This window comes from Ornithodoros turicata, chromosome 4 (genome assembly GCF_037126465.1).
Source record: "Ornithodoros turicata isolate Travis chromosome 4, ASM3712646v1, whole genome shotgun sequence".
In the NCBI taxonomy this organism is placed as follows: Eukaryota; Metazoa; Arthropoda; class Arachnida; order Ixodida; family Argasidae; genus Ornithodoros; species Ornithodoros turicata.
This window is the reverse complement of record NC_088204.1, coordinates 18,944,756-18,965,435: the sequence shown is the minus strand read 5'-3', so window position 1 is coordinate 18,965,435 and position 20,680 is coordinate 18,944,756. Positions and strand designations below refer to the sequence as shown.

Here is a 20,680-nt window from a genome sequence, read left to right as displayed (position 1 = left end):
GAGAGATAATACCTGTTTATTTACAAACATTGGAACTGAGTGACACCCTTGAGGGGTCTGCTGCTCCATTTCTTGAAAGCGTTTCAATAACGCATGAATAAAATATACACACAGAACAGAAAACACATGCGACGACACACGCATACACACAATAAATATATACATGACATGGGATGTGAGGTACATCCCGGTGCTGTTGTGATTTAATTTACATAAGGGTTAGTAACGGGTGATAATACGGGAGTCTTTTAAATAGTTGCAGAATGCTGTTAATGCGGTCGTCTGATGCGATTTATTTTGCCAGGCTCCAATGATCTTCACGAAAGAGAGAGGTCGATCATCCAGCTTAGCGAGCGTGCTCTCAAGCCTTGATCGTTCTGTAGAGTACTTTTGGCACTGCATTATTATGTGTAGTGTGTCTTCAGTGGTGCCACACGTAGGGCAGTCAGTGGAGGCCGATGGTCTGTAGCGATTCACAACACTGTTGGTTAGTAGCACACCCAGGCGAGTTCGGTGGAGGGCTGTCTGTAAGCTTCGTGGTACGTTCCGTGGAGGCGTAAAGGCTAGGTCTGGGTCTATGAAGGTTAAGTAGTCTGATGAACGAAGATAGGATTTCCACAGTTTGACTGATTTTTCCTTAGTAGTTTGAGTGAGGAGACATTTCGCATCCTCTGGTGAGAACGGTATGGACGACACAGTTGCTTGGCTGTGAGCCATTCTTGCTGTGGCGTCCGCAGTTTCGTTTCCTGGTATGCCACAATGGGAGGGAACCCACTGGAGCGTAACTGTTTTTCCACTATTAACTATATCTTGATGGGCAACATAAATTTTGTAGACTAGGGAGTTGTTCATGTCCGGGAATTGTAGCGATTGGATTGCAGGTTTCGAGTCTGTGCAGGTTATCCAGATGGGGTTGTCTGTTGTGCTGATATGTTTGAATGCCTTGTATATAGCGTAGAGCTCTGCGTTTGTTGAGGAGGTCCTGTGTGAGAGCCTATAGCCTTCTGTGAAAGACGCACAGTGTATGGCACTAGAGGATCCTGTGTCGGTACATGACCCGTCCGTAAACATCTTCTCAGCCTCTGAGTAAAAGTCGTGAAGATAGGCGATCGTTGACATCTTCAGAACAACTGCCGGTGTGTCCATTTTCTTGTTGATCCCAGGGATATCTAGAGCTGTTGGGACAGGTTGAAGTGTCCAAGGAGGAAAGGGTCGGTGGAAGTCCTTCATTCGATGTCTGGGGAGATTCTGAGCAAGGTCGTGAAAGCATGTGTGTAATGTTGAACGGTTTCGCTGTTGAAGCTTGGATACTAGAGGATGAGAACTATGTCTGGTGATCAGTCGAATGATGTGTCTTTGAGACTCCTGGTCGCGGAGAACTTTTATTGGAGGTTCCCTAGCTTCTGCAAGGACCAGATTTGTTCGCGTCAGTCTTGGTAGCCCAAGTATGGTGCGCTGACTTTGAGCGATGATAGACTGAAGCTTCTTCTCTTGAAAGGGCGAGAGACCATGTATGACAGGGAGGCTGTATGACAAGGTTTGTCTGATTAGGGAACGGTGAAGAGTGCGAAGAGCTGTGGTGTTTCCTGATCGGTATCCTCCCAGTGCTCGTATGATATTAAGATATGGTTTGGTCCGGATACGTATGCGCTCTATTTCGTCTGTCCAGGTTAGATTTCTATTAAGTTGTATGCCGAGGAACTTGTGTTTTGTTACACGCTTGACTGGCTTCCCTTGAAGTGTTAATTCAAACTTTGGTAGTCGTTTAGCAGTGAATGGCAGGTACACTGTTTTCTCCTGAGATACATCCATCGCTCTCTCTTCAAGGAAGAGCTCAATCGATGTCAGGGCGTACTGGAGCTTGCTCTTCAGGTGTCTTGCCTGTATACCACTTGCCCAGAAGCAGATATCATCTGCATATACCGTGCACTGTACTGTAGACGGCAGTACTTTGATAATCTGAGCCATCAGGACGTTAAAGAGAGTGGGGCTGAGAACTCCACCTTGAGGAACCCCCTGAGATGTCTGGTGGCGGTGAGAATCTCCCTTATTCGTTCTCAGGAAGATTGTTCTCCCGGTCAGGTAGTGCTCAATCCATCGGATAGTTTTGCCATCGACTCCCAGCTCCAGTAGGGCTGCGAGTATGTGCGCGTGGCTGGCTGTGTCGAATGCCCTTCGAATATCTAGGAAAACTGCTATTACAATAAGCTTATTGGCTTTTGCTTGTTGAACGTATGTGACTAAGTCTATCACGCAATCCATTGTGCACCGCGCTCGACGAAATCCAGCAAGTTGTTCTGGTAAGCTTTTGTTTTCTTCAAGGTACCATTTGAGTCGGTTATTAATGATGCGTTCCATGGTTTTTAGTAAACAGCTGCTGAGACATATGGGGCGATATGATTCTGTCAGACCTTGCTGCTTCAGTGGCTTGAGGATGGGGATGACTGTTGCCTCGTTCCACTGTGGTGGAATAATGGAAGTCTCCCAGCTGGTGTTAAATATTTGCAAAAGTACTTTTGTGGCCTTGGGGCCCAGATTTGCTATACACTGATAGGTGATGCCGTCTGGTCCAGGGGATGTTTTCTTTTCAGTGATTGTCTAATTGCAGTTTGAAGTTCTTGGAGTGTAAAGGGACAATCTAAGTCTTGATTTGGTTGTCCTGCTTCAATCCGCAGTTTTATCAGTGCCATCCTCTGTGAATGTTGATGAAGTATACTTGTATAATTTTTTGATTTGGCTGTAATGTCGGCGAGGAACCTGTCTGCAACCTCCGCGTCTGATAAATTGTTGAGTATAGCAATTGATTTGAAGGGGTTCGTTTGAAGAGGTATTGAGCGCAGGCTCTTGACGACCTGCCACATGCGGGTAATGGGTGTCGAAACTGTGAGGCTGGAGCACATTTCTTTCCAATGAATGTTTGCGAGGCGTTTGAGATGCTTCTTGACGCGGGCCTGGGTAGCACACGCTTCTCTCCAGTGTTCGATGTCTCCTGTTCGCCGATATTTCCGTTCTGCGCGTCTTCTTATTGCTCGGAGCTTTTCAAATTGTGTATCAATTTTTGAGTATTTCATGGGGATAACTGTGGCCTTGGAGGTAGCTTTTAGATTTTCCTTGATGGTTTCTGTAAAATCAGAAGCGGTTGTCTCAGTCTTCAACGTCGATGTGTTCATCTTCCTGAAGGCCTGCCAGTTATATAGCATGGTGGTGCGTCGCAGTGTAGAGCGATGCACCTTAATATGGCTAATTAGGATCGGGATATGATCGCTACCTCGATGTTCCAGGTCAGTTGACCAGGTCAGATCATTTGCTAGATCCCGTGAACATATGGAAAGATCCAAGACACTGGAGTATGAGGTGCCTCGACGGTAAGTCGGTGACCCATCGTTTAATATGCACATGTCGTACTCTGATGTTATGGCGTCAATAATTCTACCTCTCTGACTGGTTTTTGATCCTCCCCACAGTGGCGAGTGAGCATTAAAGTCTCCGCAGAGCAGATACGGTTCTGTCAGGCGGCTAAGAAGAATGTCTATACAAGACTTGTCTACCTTAGCTTTGGGATGTATGTAGATGCTCACAGTTGTGAAGGTATTTCCCATTAGTGTGATTTTACAGGCAACATAATGAATTCCATTTGTTGAGTTAGAAGTAATCAGTACTTGAGGGATATCCCTCCGAATGGCCAGTATTGCTTTTGATGATGCCGGTGCCGAGAGGTGGATTTGATACTGTGATAGGCGGCAAGATGGGCCTACATCGGCTTCAGAAAGTGCTAATATTGGAATAGGTTGTCTGTAGAGAAAGTTTCTTGTGTCACCAATTTTGTCTTTGAGGCCGTTACAATTCCACTGCAGGATACTTGTTTTGGTGTAGATGCTACTCATTCCGCAGTCTTCTAAGAATTTGCATTAGCTGTGTCTCAAATGAGAGCATCTGTTTGACTTCTGGTAGGTTTTGAGCGTTGGGGATTGCTGCTACGACTGCCTTGAGCGCTGCCATGAGGAATGGAATGATCGATAGGACTAGTGATGCCTCGGATTGCTCTTGTGAGGCGAACGGTGGTGGCGGTGGTGGTGGTGTTTTGGGGGGCGGCCTTCGTGGAAGTGGAGGTGGAACTTCCTTTGTGGCATGGCCGGGCTGTGCGTCCAGTGTGAGTTGAGATGCCTTTGTGGTCCTCTTCTTGGGGAAACGTTGGGGGAGTGGTGGATAGTCCTTGTAGTATGTGTGAGGCGCTGGTGCTGACTTTGGCACTGAGACAGATGGCACTGAGATAGATGACACTGCTCGCGGTGCTTCAAGTTGATCTTTGAACACGGGAACTGTATCCCTTCTTTTCCAGTGGTCTTCTTCGCATGCTCCAGCCCTGACTGCTTGAACCGCTACGCGACGTTTAGGGCAGCCCCCATATGTGGCAGCGTGCGGCCCATTGCAGTTGGCGCATTTTCTTTCTCTTCGATTGGTGCATGTCTTGTGCACATGGGGCCCCGAGCAAATTTTGCACCTTTGTGATCCCCGGCAGTTCTTTGCTAGGTGACCATATCGAAAGCACTTGAAGCATTGTGTGGGACTGAAAAATTCCGACACTTGGTAAGTGTCGAACCCCAGTGTAACTGAGTCTGGCATTTGCATATCGGACCTGAACGTTATGATAACGTTCTGTGTATTCCTTGCAACGGAGGATCCATCCTCATTAATCTTGAAAAGCCGTTGCCTATGTACTTCAACGGCCCCCGCATCCCTCAGGAACTCTAGAAGTTGTTCATCTGTGTACGGTGTGCGAACTCCGGTTATCTTCCCGATGTTCCGCGCATATGAGTCTGGAACTCTCGTCGTGACCGCGACACCAGCGATGCTTGTTAATGCCAAGAGGCTTTTGGCTGCAGGTAATGATGATACTGTGATAATAAGCGAGCCATCTGTCGCGATCCTATGAGTCTTGATCTTTTCTTGGGCTGCCATCATGACCTCTTTCGCTATGGAGTTGGGGTTTACACGGATGAAAGAGTCGTCTGAGCGGACTGGTCTTAATATGACAGGGATTCCTGGCTTCCTGGATTTCTTATAGATTACTGTTGTGAATGGCTCATCAGCGTCCATTTCTGTACGTTCATCGGAGTTCGCATTGTTCGGATTCCCGACACTGATGATTGTACTAGTGGTAGAGTGGTCCGAGTCGTATTCTTCATACTGATCAACCCGCGCTCGCTTTGCGGCTGTTTGCTTGCATAAAAGCTTCTGACGAGTACCTTCAGTCACTGTTTCTTTTGGCATTGAGACTGACATTTCTGTTGTCACTGCTTGCAATGTAGCCATTAGCCTGTCTGGCTAACCATTCGGTTCGTGGGGTAAAGCGGCAGTCGAACACACGTCGAACTGTGCGACAGTTTTTCGCCGCAGCGCTCGCTGCAGAAGCGGCGCCGTGGATCGCAGGTGCTTGGTGAGAACAAGTACACCTTACTTGAAAAGGCAATTGAGTAGAACAAGCAGCCGTGAGAATATAGGCCTAACGAGGAGCGCTGTGCTGACACGTCTGTATTCGTCTCGTCGTCGTCGTCGAAAAGTTAATTATTCTGAAAATTTACTGTTTCAATGACTGAGATACATTTACATTTTAATTTATCTAAAAGACATTAACCACAGCCGAGAGAGCGGCAAAAAATTCTTATTAATGCTTTTTAACAAGGTTTGATTTAATCGTGTATGTTAATGACAAGGAGGGATTTGCTTTCTTAATCCAATAGTCACTACTTGGGTCTGTGCAGCTCAAGGCACATCACATGTCTGCTTCTGCATCCAACCTGTTTCTGGAGTTTTGATTAGATTACTAAGAGAGTCGAGAAACCACATTCACAGACGTAAATAGATGAGAAAGGAAGGATAATTTTCAGGGCGAATTTGCTGGTCTTGGGGGCAAGTGGAAAGCATTTTGGCCCTGCAATTAGAACTGCTGTACTGTTGTTAATCCTGGAACTCCCCTTTGGCTGCAAAGTTGTTGATGAGTTCCAAGAATTCCTCTTGTATGTCATGAGGAAGATCATAAACAGTACATCGGCCTCTCTCTCTATCTGCTTATGTGACTCTTAAAGAAAACGACGTTAAAAGAGTATGGGCACACAGAATGCACCCTCTATGCACCCCCATAGGTCCAGTAACTGGACCCCCATGACCCCCAGAAAAAGGCTCGTGACCCATTTTAGGGTCATGACCCACAGTTTGAGAAACACTGCAGTGACACTGAAGTTCCATCGTCAAACAGCAAAACAGCTCTCATGTTTACTTACCACACCTAAAGCTGAAATTAAATTAAATGTACTGTAAAGCAGCACCGATCAAATGTCATTTAGTGTGGCTATTCGATAGTTCAAGCCACCGGACAAAAACGGTGCAAGTTTCATTCCAATCGACGGTGCAGTTAATTAGAAAATTACAATTAAAGATTACGGGCAACACTGTACTAGGTATTCGAAATGAATCCGTACTTCTGACACATACGGCGGCAACCACATTGCATGCGTATAACACTGGGCCCGACATAACAATCCACCACAATCCACCATAAAATCTGCCCCTGCAATCCACACAACGATCCACATCTGAGGATAAACGGATAAGCGAACTGAAATGAAATGCTGGGCCGTTGAAAAAAATGTGTCAGACGTTCAAGAAGCCAGACAGCATCGGGACTTGTTTGTTCACAGAGGTTCACAGAGAGAGTTTGTTAGTTCGAAAGAGGCCGCGAACAAAAGGAGCGCGCAGGCGCAGCAGAGAAGTAGGGAGAGCCCCCATGGAACAGCGGCCAGCACTGGGTTACTTCGCAAAAACAGGGGTTAACAGGTTAAACTGTTAACAGGGGTTTCAGAATGCATAGGTAAACAGGAAAACTAATAATATGGTTACTAAAATAACGAAGTTCCGATGTCATAGTGTGTAATACCAATTTTCAGTGTTGCCCGCTGTACAGGGGGTTGTTTGACACCAGGCGTCGCACCGCTCCACTACGCCGTAAAGTCCCTTTAGGGACTTTACGTGTGAATCACCGAGGTTCACGAATTCAAACGTGTGAATCACCGAGGTTTCCGGAGGCTAACTAACGGCGTTCTATTGCATTCAACTCCGAAAGCTAATATTAAAAACCTGTAGCCAATTTCAATTAGTATTTAATCCAGGGACTTTACTACGCCGCAGAGCCGTATATAGGGTCTGCTACGCCGCATCTTTCATGGCAAATTAAAATTATCTATAGCGCGTTGTCGGTCGTATGGTACCGCATATGGTATTTAAAAGCAACAAAGTCTCTAGTTACGTCACCGGCATATCATGCTTGTCTACTGCTGTACAGTACCTTTAAATTTAGGCTTAACACGGTTCGCGCTGTTTAATATTTGTGTCGGAACTGTCGTTCACGGGCGACCTTCTGCGTTGTGGGCATGAATATGACGTCCAAACTACACTCTCGAAAAAAAGGTGTGTTGTAACTCCTTTTTGGGGAGTACACCCTTGCCACATATATCACTCCCTTTGAGGAGTCTCCTTACTCCATTCATAACTATAAAGGAAGTGAGGAGACTTCTTAACGAGAGTAACGGATAGTAATTGTACATCCCAAAGGCGGTGATATATGTGGCAAGGGTGTACTCCCCAAAAAAGGAGTTACAACACCCCCCCCCTTTTTTTTAAAGAGAGTACAGATGCTCCGGTGAAAGGTTAAATGTCAAAATTTAAAATGTCATATAAGTTTATTCTTGAGGTATCTTCGCGATGTAAAGCGAGGAAAATACCGATAGGAATACGTAAGTTCAAAAGAGGGTGGCAAGAAGGTTAGTCTATAGTGGAAGGAAGGCGAGGGCGCAAGGAAGACACACAGCCCGGAGCGACAGTAGCGAATCCTAGTACATAGGAAGAACTCTGCGAAAACGATACGACAAAGGAAGTTTTCAGATCCGGGCTCAGCAATGGGCTGTCAGCCGCTTAAAAAAAAAACAGGGCAATTAGCTTATCATGTTATCGTGAGCACCTTCCGACTTACGAAACCTCGCTAGTGAATTTCTAGCCGCAAATCGCAAAAATTCCTTGGCATGGGTACACCCGCACCCGTATCCATACACCCGCACCCGCGCTCTCCTTACATTTATATATATATTTTTAATATACTTGGGTGTTTACGTCGCGAGACAACTGGGATCATGAGCGACGCCACAGCGGCGTGTCTGTGGATTGCTTTTGCCCACCTGAGGGTTCTTTAACGTGCGATGAAAGCTCATCACATGGCACCCCGTATTTAACGTCCCTTGCAACTTGTACCCTGCCACCAAGTTGCTGGCGTCCTCGGCCGGGTTCGAACCCGCGATCCCGGGATCAGAAGGTGAACACGCTACCGACTGAGCCACCGAGGCCGGTCTCCTTACATTTATGTGCATTACAGTATTTATGATGAATTGGTCTCACCTGCAGTTCTCAGAATGCAGTAAAGAGGAAACTTCGGAACATCTCCCCCGCTGAAAGTAAGTTTGATTTCGTCCGCCTTGTTATCTGCTCTCCTGTAGGGGACGCTGCTTGGCTCCATGCTATCGAATGTAACTTTTAAAAGAAACCGCATAAGTAAAGTAACTCTTCCAGGACACTATACCCTGGTGGGAGTAAAGCAGAACCGTCTATAGTATAAAATAGATCAAATGGCAATCTGCGTACAGTTATAAAAGATAACATGAAACAAACAAACAAACAAACAAACAAACAAACAAACAAACAAACAAACAAACAAACAAACAAACAAACAAACAAACAAACAAACAAACAAACAAACAAATACTATAAAAATACAAATACATGTGGATGCAGCGTACCGTTCTTGTCGAAGACTGTTAAGGTGATGTTAGCATTCTTGGATTCCTTCCCGACTCTAGAGAGACGTGCAATCACTGAATAGGTACCTAATGAGGTCGGAAATAGTGATTTCGTTTAAATTTATGATCTACCAGAATATATATATATATATATGTATCTATAAAGACAAAGTGCCCCTCCTAAGTTGAACAAGGACAAAGAAAGGAACTTTGGAATATTATACACGGATATGGCTGCGTGTTGTAAGCAGCAGTCGTCTTGCGCAAGTAAGGTTATACTTCGTACTGCCGCTAATTAATTTATATTACTTATGGAATGTTTAGAGCCAATAGACGAGTTCAGGAAATCCCAGTGCCCTTTGCGCAAGCATTGCATTCTGGGCGCTTGCTGAGCGAGGGAACGAAGAATAATCCTTCATATTTCGCTTTCACTGACCTTGACACGTCGTTGACAATGGACCGGTAGGGGAGAAATCTGAACAGTTTGGAGGCCGTCCGTTTCTTTCGTATTAGTAAACTCCCAGAGTTCAAGGCGACGCTAAGCACTCTGGGATTTTCTGAACTCGTCTATTAGGAAGTTGTGGTACGCTGCTAGCCAAGCCCTACGCAAGCGCTACGTAAACGCAGCCGTGTGAATCATCGAGGTTTCCGGGGGCTAACTAACGGCGTTCTATTGCATTCAGCTCCGAAAGCTAATATTAAAAACCTGTAGCCAATTTCAATCGGTATTTAATTTTGGGCAACGCAGAAAATACGTTTACTTGCGGGAGGCCAAAGCCGACCGGGTAACCTTTGTTCCGCCGTTTTGCAGACGTACCTTCCATGAAAGTCCTCGGCTGGCACGTGAAAGAAGTTCCGGTTCCTCGACCAGTGGCCGTTATGGGATTTGTTCCGTTGTCCTCTGGTCTACGAAACACGCAGAGGACGTCTCGCATCTCGCCGTTGAATGCACCATAAATTGTCACCTGAAACAGCCGTATTCATTCTTACAGCTTTCTGGGTTGTGCATTCTAGAGTCATAGTGACTACATCTCCCGGCTGTGAGTTATGTCTGTATTAAGAAAGCAAGAGAGCCATGTATACGTGGGTGTGTACCGTTCTGTACTTCCTTGAATTTTTGCGAACCACGTGATAAACTTTGAAAAATTACAACACTACAATAACAACAACAACAAATCGTGACTCTGACATGGGGTGATTCACCGCTGGAGAGCAGTACACTGCCTCCTTACACGGGAAACCCTAGATGTGAGACATATGAGAATGCTACGCCGCTCAAAAAGATGACACACACCACACACACACACACACACACATGAAAGAAGAACCAATGGTCATTGGGGTACAGGGAGACACACAGCGTCTGAAGCAGGGATGGGCAGTATTTAAATACATTATAATTAAAATACTATTTAAAATATAAATACATGTATTTATATTTTGTATTTAAATACAGACTCGAAAAATGTATTTATAATTATATTTAAATACCAATTTTTTGGTATTTATTCTTGTAAATACTTTATAAATACTCCTAAATACAGTACACAGGGTGTTTGCTCTAACGTGACCAGATATTTTATTTAAAGCGAGCGATAAAAGAGAAACCAACGCTACTTTTCAGCTACTTGACTATGAAACACGAGCTACTAGTGAGGATGTACCTGTTTCTTACTCAAGTAGCAGAAAAGTACCTCTTGCTTTTCTTGTATCGCTTGCTTTAAATATAATTTCTGGACAGGTTAGAGCAAACAAGAAACCTTTCGGGAAGAAGGGCATGTTTGGGGCGCAGTTATGCCGTGTTTGCGCTAGCATGCGCATGCGACAAACCATTTTAGATGGCAAGTTTTTCACTGTTGTTGCGGACAGACGGTCGCGGCTACCCAATTACCGTGTTGTACGAAGCATCTTCGTCAAATTTAATTCAAGCATTTTTTCATCGGCACTTGTGGAGATGCTGTTCTCCTTTACGAATTTGATTGTACGGCCGAACAGAATATGCCTAAAAGACGCTGTCTTCGAGAAACTTCTAATGTTAAAATCACCATGAAAGTCTAACAAATAAATGCTATTGTTCGTTGCTGATTTGTCGTTATGATCATCGTTATTTCTGTAATTCCAGATGACATTTTCCTCACAGTATTTATGGTAGTAGTTGCGGTATTTAAATACTGTATTTATATTTTGTATTTAAATACTCATGTTGAAAAGTATTTACGAAGAGTATTTAAATACCCCTTTCAACAAAGTATTTTGTATCTATATTTAAATACTCAAAAAATGTATTTATGCCCATCCCTGGTCTGAAGTAAATCGGTAGACACGGCGAACTCCAAGTACATTAGAAGACATCGGCTGTGTTGCACATGGCTCTGACATGGGCCAATAATTGCAGCCAGGTTGAATGTCTGCCTGCTAGCAGCACTCAACTGAGCACAGACACGCACTACAATAGCACTACCACTTTGATTTGAGTCCTAAAAACACGAAGCAACGTGTTTGTACTGCTCCAGGAGGAACCACTCTGAAAGAGTTAATTAATTAATTAAGTAAGTAATTAATTAATCGATAGTTTATTCACACGAAAGTGAAATGGAGGGGAGCAAAATGTTACCGATAGTGACTTGACGAGGCTCGCCTTCCCTTGTTCAGTGCTTTATAGTTGCAGCGTCTATCTGCCAATACTTTTCTTGACGCCCTTGTAGAACTTGAATGACGGATTTTATGGCAGTGTTTCTTTCCCTTTCACGCCGTTTTATAAGATCACTTAATCCTGATGCCTGACCAGTTTACAATACAGAACGGTAGGTGTTCTACAAGAATAGCGATATGTACATGTTGGAGCTTGTGTGTTCGCGTTCGTGTCTTCAGCTCCTTTTAAACTTGGAGATACTATTCTGTTATGTATGAAAACCGGGTATACGACCATTTTGTATTTTTATCCGTCAAGTTGGCAGAAAAAAATGACAGAGCCATTCTTTTTTTTTCTTTGTTTCCGGAGCTCCAGAGACATACCGTACGTAGTACGTTAGGCCTATAGTATCTATCATGGTTGCTCAGTTATTGAGATGTCGCCCATCTTGGTTTCTGCATTCTAAAAACAGAAGTTCACCGCATAACACCTCCTAGCCAATCACGGTAGGCATTCGGCGTGTTATGTGGTGAAGTGCTGTTGAGCGTAAGTATATGCGCATCCCACGTCCTCATCACTTCTCCGTCATTTATTCTTGTTGTTGGTGTTGTTGTTGTAAGTAATGCGAGAGTTCTTTGGGCAAGACAGACGCACATCGACACAACAAGTACTATACCTGGACGTTGACGCCCGCGGGTGCTGCCTTAGGACTAATGTCTGTCACAACAAAGCAGCTGGCTCCGTTGCCGTTGCACACGCCGCAGACGTCCGGTGCTCCTTTGCTGCGTAAGGACCAACACGTACCTGATCACTGTGCCAGACGTAGAACATTGCAAACTTACCCGTCGCACTCGCATGGCGGTGACTTAGGCGTTTTGCAGTTTCCACACCCGTCCACGACGTCACTTTTCGCTGTCGTCGAGTTGCCTCCCACGCATTTGCCGCAGTGCATTTCAGCCATCTTGGATGCGTGCGCTGCGGAATGTGAAAATAGTGCTGAATGTACCAGAGTAATAATAAGACCCTTAAAACGTGGTAGAAGACCCTTCTCGACTGCCAGTCAAGTGCACTACCGATTACACAACGCTGGCGCGACTCGACTCACTCGACTCGACAGGACGACTTGGCAAGGGCGTCAGTCAGATGGACGGAACAGCGCCAGTCTGCGCCACTCATTCTCTTCGCAGTCTTTCACTCTCGCATATTTTAGCGCTCTCTCACATACACACGAACGCGCTTACACACAGCTGCAGCGAAATAACATCAAGTGATCTAGTGAGCATGAAAGGAAGAACTGGGGATGGACCAACCGAATCAGCGAATCCTCGAATTCGAAGGCAGGGATTCGAGATTCGGGAATTCGAATCCGAGTATCCAAAACGGCGAACCGAATCTTTCGAATCCACCAACCACGTTTCTCGATTTCGTTTTAAAATTGGCGCCTCCGGAGTCCACCGGAAGCCTGATTGGCCGGCGGGTGTTTTCTTGTTTGTTTGTACCCGGGTTCGAATCCCGGTGCCGGATGTGCTGTATGGGATTTTTCCTGGATTTTCCTCAGACGCTTTCAGACATATGTCGGCACAGTTCCCTTAGAAGTCGGCCCAGGACTCACATTCCCCCATGGCGTCAGTCGTGACGTTGCCCACCCATGTGAGGCCGACAACGGCGAACCCTTTCACCACCACCACCACCACCGTTTACATTGCTCTGGACTGAACGAGTTCAGGAAGGAACTCTTACATTATACAAGTTTAAAAGTAACATGGTTTTGCCTTTGATTGTTTCCTAGTTTTATGGAAAGAATTCAAACTCGAGAGTTTATGTGTTTCATGTAGTCGATGAACAACATATTAAATAAGTTACACTTAAGAGGTATATGGGTGTTTTTTTCCTGAAAGTGAACTATTATGTAATTTGTTTTTCATTAAACAAATATCAAATTCTGCTTCAAAACACTTTTCAGTAGAAGTGTTTTTCTCCCCTTTTTTTCTCCGGGCTTTTTTAAACTCTTTTTAAAGACAGGATTCGGAATATTCGAGATTCGTAAGAATCGTGGATTCGCAGAACCCTCCTTGGATTCGGGTTCGAAAAATTCTGGATTCGTCCCATCTCTATAGGAAGAACCCATGCTCAGGACAAACAGACAAGGACAAACACAACACAAAGCTAATGCGCCTAAGAAGATTGAAATTAATATATTGAAAGTTAGTCGTTGTCTGTTCGTCTGTTTGTATATGTGCCAGCCTCAGCATAGTTGCTGGATTCAGTTCGTTTGAACCATCAATCTATGGCATCTTTAGTTCAAGATTGAGCGTCCGACCATTTGTATTCCAGTACCATATTTCTTGCCGCAAGTACAACTATCAGATTTGCGTACGAAATAGAATTAGGGTCACGCGAACGCATTAAGATCACAGCGATTGTATTCTGCGCGCCAGTGCCTGCCTGGAAAGCAATATATCGAGCTGTTGTCGACGGCAACGGAGAAGGACCTTACAAAGGCGACGCTTGTTTATAGCATATGGAACTTTGCGTGCACTAAAATGCTGAATCTTGCAAACAAGTCACGCGTATAGGAAGTCCGTTATTTAGGTACGGGGTGGTACGTCGATTGAGCGCAGTCCAAGACTAAACAAGCATGAATTCAATGAGTCATTCTGTGAAAACTAAGAATAATGTACAGAATATATAAAAACGTATAAACGTATTCTGCGAACGCCGACCTTGTCCAGTATACGACACTACTACCCAAATAAATCACGGGGTGCATATAGTGCATCGCCTTGAACCATAGAAATCTTACGGAGAGAGGATAGAAGGAAAGGCGGAGAGGAGGATCGGAGGAGAGCAAAAGACTTGAACGGGGCGCTTTCCTCTCTCAATGTATGCTCCAGGAGGTAGCCATATTGAATCAGCCGAGGGAACGTCGAGTATATTTTTAGCCCGTGAAAACAGGCGCAATTCCAAAAAAAAATGTTGGCAACGCTTGCTCCGCTGCTTCCGTTGGCTATGGCTTTTCTCACTGTCCGCTCCTATCCAGGCTGGTAGCTGAGGCTGGTCGAGGCAGCGGCGGTGGCAGTGTAGGGTGGTGTGGTGTGGGTGTGGGCATGGAACGTGGTGACCGTGTCGTGTCTGTGTTTTTCCCCAGTCTTAGGGTTTCAGCAATGGATTAAGGCTGTGTGTTACTGCTCCAAAAACTTTTTTTTTCTCGTTATGTTTGGTGTATGCTTACCGGATCATTTTTTTTTTGCGTGCGGTGCGTATACCTTCCCAACTCCCCATACAACTGTTATGCGGTACATGAACGTTTGGTGTGTGCGCCGTTTACGTGCTTCATCTTTGAACACAGCCCTTGTTTTCTAATAATAAGTGTGCTCTGTATACACACATACGTTATGCTATCCGCTAAGCTTAGTGGCTGAACAGAGCGCTGCCGCTGCAATGCAGACGGATTCAATATGGCGCTCCCCTCTCCCGTATGTCCCAGTTTCGGAGGTTTCCTTCTAGCATACTCCTTAAGATTTCTATGCCTTGAACTACATGGTAACTTTGCTATCTGAAAGGAGGATAGAGAGTCCAAATTGTCCATAGTCCACGACGACACTAGCCGTCAAGGCAACGCTGCCTACAGTGTACAAAGTCTTCCTCCTCGCCTTTCCTCGCGAATCCCGTTTCCTTTTGTGTTAGTGTCAAGGTAACGGCATATTTCATTCAGCGAGGAAAAGTTTTAGCACTTGAGTGCCCCTCTAAACGACGTGACGTAGCCGTTAAGAGTCCGCCAATCACGACGTGCTTTCGGCGCGCGCAGCTACGGATACAAGCCGTCACCAGCCGCATGAGCAGCCACTGGTAGCCAGAGAAAGTCTGCGCTTGAAATCGTCTGCGGCCATTGGCTGAAGCAGACGACATCGCGGCTCCATATGTTCACGTGCCACCATCACCACCACCTCTACCACCATATGTTCACGTGGCGAAGAAGTGAGAGGAGACATTAAGCAGACTCTCTGTACCTAGGTGGCGCTAGTCATGGTCAGCGAAAACGAATCGTGAAAATCCATGCTCTCTCTCGCATGAGAATAAGCACCCAGAATGCAACGCATGTGCAAGGACCACTGGGACTCCTTGAAATCGTCTATTGTGTCTCAGGAATGCGAAAGGCCTACCAGAGTTGGAAACCTAGAAATACTTACCCGGCAGGTGGCACACACCCATACAGTCCTTGTACGGACTGAGGTCTTTGGTCGGCGACTTTGTACAGATTCCGCATTGGTCAGGACCGTAGACAGACTTGATTCCAGAACCCAAACACGTGCCTCTGCAATCCCTTTCTCCCGTGAGATTCCTCTTGGCGTACACCTTGCTGAACCTCCCGTCTGCGAAGGCAGGAAACTCTTAAATGGCACGTTGCTCCAATGGTAGGGGAAGCGCTTACATATGCACTCCCTAGTGCAGGGGTCCACGTAAGCCGATCCGCCACATATACCGTTGCAGTCGACGACCGCCTTCCCGTTGCACTTTCCGGCACAGTCCCTGCCATAGTTGACATCAAGCCCCGTGGAGCCTCCGACGCAGAAGCCACAAGGGTTGAGGCGCGCGCCCTCGTAGCCTAAACTCCTGCAACCTTGAAAGATCAATCGAACATCACACTCTCTGAGAGATTGTCCATCCTAAAAGGTACGACCATGTGAACGAAATCTCTTCAGGCATTCCTATGAATAATTGACGGCTTCTTACAAATACCGCACAGATATTCTGAGGAGAACGTGTATGACTTAAAGTAGCACAGAAGTCATTTTTAACACCCTGTTTTCTTCCTATAAAACTGTTAAGTAGGCCAGTAAAGTGCACCATGCGAAGTAATTCACACCACAGAGTCATAATTATCGCATAAATTGTATTTAAAGTACGCCGCAAAAAGCCACGTGCGCAACGGCGGTGGAGAGCAGTACCAGCCAGTGATCTGCCTGGAACCTCGCGCTGACGCTACAAGGAGAACGCTCGCTGATTGGTCCAAAGAAATGTTGTCTGCTACTCCGCTGTCGTCTGCTACCCGGCTGTTCGGGGTTCTGAAAAAGTCACGACCATCTCTATAATGCACGACCATAACACTCGCACCTAGCCGCTGATTTAGTTTCGCCAACCCGCCGCCACACGTTTGTGGCGCTGAATACGGGCCCCTCGGCAGACGACACATGCCATGCGGATACCGTCGCTGCCGTCATTCGCGTTTGGTTTTGGCTGGTTTTCACACGTGATTGGCGGTGTTTGTCTTCAGTGCATGGTTTGTTAGACGTGAGACCTGAAGGTGTACTGCACCGACCCGCTTTGCAAGCCGAAGCAAGCAGTGTCGGCCCCAAGTATTTCCTTCCACGAGTTCCCCTCAAATGGTGCCTTACGAGAGAAGTGGCTGGAAATATATCGTCGGGTCCCGACCTAGGTAACTGCATTGCGATTGTTTCATATTTCATATACGGTGTAGTTTACGGATGGCTGCGTACCTTTTACGCATCTCTCTCTGAAAGAACGAATAAACCATAGCCTCCGACAGACTACTCAACAGCGTGTTCTCGGCATTTCAAGGCCGAAGACTTTAGCATCGGTGCAAAACGCAAAATTCTCAGATGTGGCACCGTAGCTACGGTACCTAGGGGTTTGAAGAATACCCCCAAAACAAGCAACCTGCAATGAGGACTCCGCGACGTCGTCTCACCAGGCATCCAGTGGAAGCTGGGAGTAAGGGACGTGGCGCTGACCCCAACTGACCGGCGAACCAGAACGAGTTCTCCTTGTAACGTCATCGGAGACATGGCATCATACCTTCTCCTCCTCGTTATACCCGGAGTGGCGAGTTAAGGGTGAACGCGCGGAGTCATGTTTATGTGAGCTTTTCTGGGAAACAAATTGCACACATCAAAACCTTTCGCGCTATTCGGTAAAATGAAACACACACATTCATCAGACGTCTTAATCTGAAAATTTTTTGGATGGCCCTCTGTACTCCTTAAGTGCGCTCAAGCTCCACCAACATCTCCGATTTTATTTCATCCAGTCCAGTTTCCCAACGATGTTATCGCGCAGTATAAGATAATATTGTTTATCTCCTAATAACGAATGTTATAAGCTTCGGTTTACTTGCGCCACTGTATACGCATCACCTGGATTGATGCCGGTGACTGTATTGACTGCAATGCAAAAACAGCTATCAAGTAGCACTGAAACTTCCCGTTCAGCCTGTGACCAGTATTTATGCACAGTGCTCCGACAATCCTAACGGACACGTTTCTTCCCATTGATTCTTCTATTCAGTTGATACTGGAGGTGTTGGAGGGGGATGCAATCATTCCAATATTCTTCGAGCCGTAATAAATTTCAAATATCTACGCACAGGAAAACAGCGCTTATTCCTCACTCGGACTATCTGCGCACGGGAAGCATACAACAATAATTCGTCGTGTCTTTTCGTGTCGTCTTCACAACCTTCGAAAATCTCATTTTCTCTGTGATGCTCAAAGACTTGGGGCCGAATTTACAACGAGTGTGGTGTACTTGCCAACGTAGAGCACATACTCCTCCGCTGTCGGATGTATGCCAGAAGCGTACACTGCAACAACAGCTTGCCATCTTTGGCACCCGCCTCTTCAACATGTCGTGCATCCTCGGCCCTTGGGACACCGCGGCCCACTCCAGGGCGGCCTTACGTCATGTAGTTGGTCTATTTTTTTTTTTTTTTTGGAGGGACGGGCCTAATGAAGTCATTGTGACCCCGACAGCGCCCTCGGGCATTCCCACCATCACGATCAGGATCGCCATCGCCACTCCGATCATCATCGTCATCTTTCATCATCCTCATCTCTCATATTAGACCCCCTAGCTATATATCCTAGAGTGGAAAACCTCCCCACTTCATCGTCAAAATATAGTAGTAGTAGTAGTAGTTGTTGTTGGGGGGACGCAAAATCAGAAAGATGTGTATGGGATCCGGCACACTTGTCACTTTATGTCCCCCATGTCCCCTGCTTATAACACGTTGAAGGCCAACCGGTACACAAAATGGTACTGTTATCACTCCTGATTTGAGTAAAGCGCAGGGCGTACGCCTTTTTGTGACAATCAAAGGAGCTGAATAACTGTCACATTTCCAGCAAGGCTGGGAAGAGAACGACACCATGCGGCCAGGGGCGTGCTATGCTGCGGTGGAGTATACTGCTTTACGAGTGTAATGCTCTGACTCTAGATTCAATGAGCAATTCTCTCACATAAGAGTGACTTTATGTGACTCGCACATTCTGCGCTAGGGGCTCCGTGTGTCTATAACAAGTCTTAAAGTCGAAGTCTGCTCAAGTAGTAAGGGTGCTCCTGCGTTCTTAAAAACGAGCATGTAGAAAAAGATTACGTCTTGACAATGTGCAGCTTGAGAACTTAGAATATGTTCGCAATATCTCAAGAAAGTGATTAGCGTCTTGAGACGCACATCACATCACATCACACATGTCAAGTGTCCTTCGGCATCTGGCTGCACCGACGCGACCGACGTCTCAATTTTTTCCTTCTCTCTCTCTCTCTCTCTCTTAGAACATGATTTTTAGAAGGGAAGGATAACTAACATATTTTCGTTACCGTTTCCATTTTCGTTACTGCTATATTTTCGTTCCCGTTATCCGTTTCTGATACCAGCTTTTAATTTCGTTTCCGTTACTGTTTCCGTTACTGTTTCCGGTAATGGAGGAGTGTGTGAAGGCGGGGTAGTTGGTGTACATTCATCGTGATAAAGCAGCACGAAGACGCGGACAAAGAAGGAAGACAGGACGACTGCTAGCAGTCGTCCTGTCTTCCTTCTTTGTCCGCGTCTTTGTGCTGCTTTATTCCGGTAATGGAACGGCTGTTACAGAGCTGCGGGAGGACAGCCCGTATACGGCTCTGTCAGCACCCTGTTTTGCCCAAGTGCTGCTTCGGTGCCACGCGTACACGCTACAGAAGTAATTTTGCGCCGTTGGGATGCGCACATCTTGCACGATTTTTAAAGAAGTGTAGGAAATATGTCTTCAGTCAGTCTTCTGTCCTCAGTCACTCTGAGTCCAACAACCCAAGATGGGCGTAACCTTTATCCAATGTCGCATTCATAGACGGACGATCTCACTAGTAAACAATACTGCGATAGCCACGGGGAAATGAAGAATAATAAAGGTAAAAGTCATATGCTGTCATCCTCGTGCTGTCGCACTCTGCTCGCGGAGTAGAGTGCGTGGAGTCTATGTTGTGTAAGTGTCATGTTTTGATGTCATGTAGGTAGGTAATATCACGAGTAGGTAAGCGAGTGATGCACCCTCGATATGCAATATTGCGCTTTAGTTTCCATGCTGCCGTGTAATATTTAGAGCATTACGGGAAATGAAATCATAAAAACACAAAAATAAAATGAAAAGTCACTAAAATGTCATCGCACAAGAGTAATAGCCATTACCCGAATTCAATACCGGATGATAATTTTCGTTTCCGTTTCTGTTTCCGGTAATGGAGGACAGTGGTACGCGTTTCCGTTTCCGGTATCGTTACCATCTCCAATCTCGGTAATGTAACGTTTCTGTTTCCGTTACCATTACCGTTACCCATACGAAACCGACAGTCTTAACCGTTGTCTTTATTGTCCCCTCAGAAAGAATGTCATGATCGACACCGAGGACGAGGAAGCATGCTTGGCTTACGTTTGTCTTGTGCTGTAGTCAACACTGGAAGGTGAGCCAGGCAGAGGACGAAGGTTACCCACGGTGTTGCTGCCCAGAGAAGGCAATGGAGCATTTGCGCCTCATCAAAGCCTCCACGAGGGATCCACGCTCGCACAACAACTACCTGAACGGTAAAAGGTACTTCCTTGACAAAAGTCCGCAAATGGCGAGTTAAAAAAAAAGTATATGTGTATAGTGTATAGTGTGATAATGTAGCGTTTCTCGGTAGTATTATTGGTACAATAATGTTGAGCATGCGCACAATGCAGGAATACCGGGAGTGGAGTACTGTGCACATAGCACACGGCACCATCTGCGCCTTTTCCTGGTGTCTGCTACAGAATATCGTGTGAGTACATCCAACGCCTAGATTCAGAAGTCCTGCTTATTGCCTCCTGTCCCTCCTTCGCTACGTGGACATATAAAGTCAGAATTCGTCTTCTACTGCGAATCGCCGTTCTGAGAATTCAAGAACGCGCAAA

The 20,680-nt window shown here is 45.9% G+C and overlaps 1 pseudogene; it reads right to left on the bottom strand.

Annotated features, from left to right (window-relative positions):
- The window catches only part of LOC135391242 (uncharacterized), a 46,816-nt pseudogene extending 26,530 nt beyond the window's left edge, over positions 1 to 20,286 (bottom strand).
- Between the last annotated feature and the right edge of the window lie 394 nt (positions 20,287 to 20,680).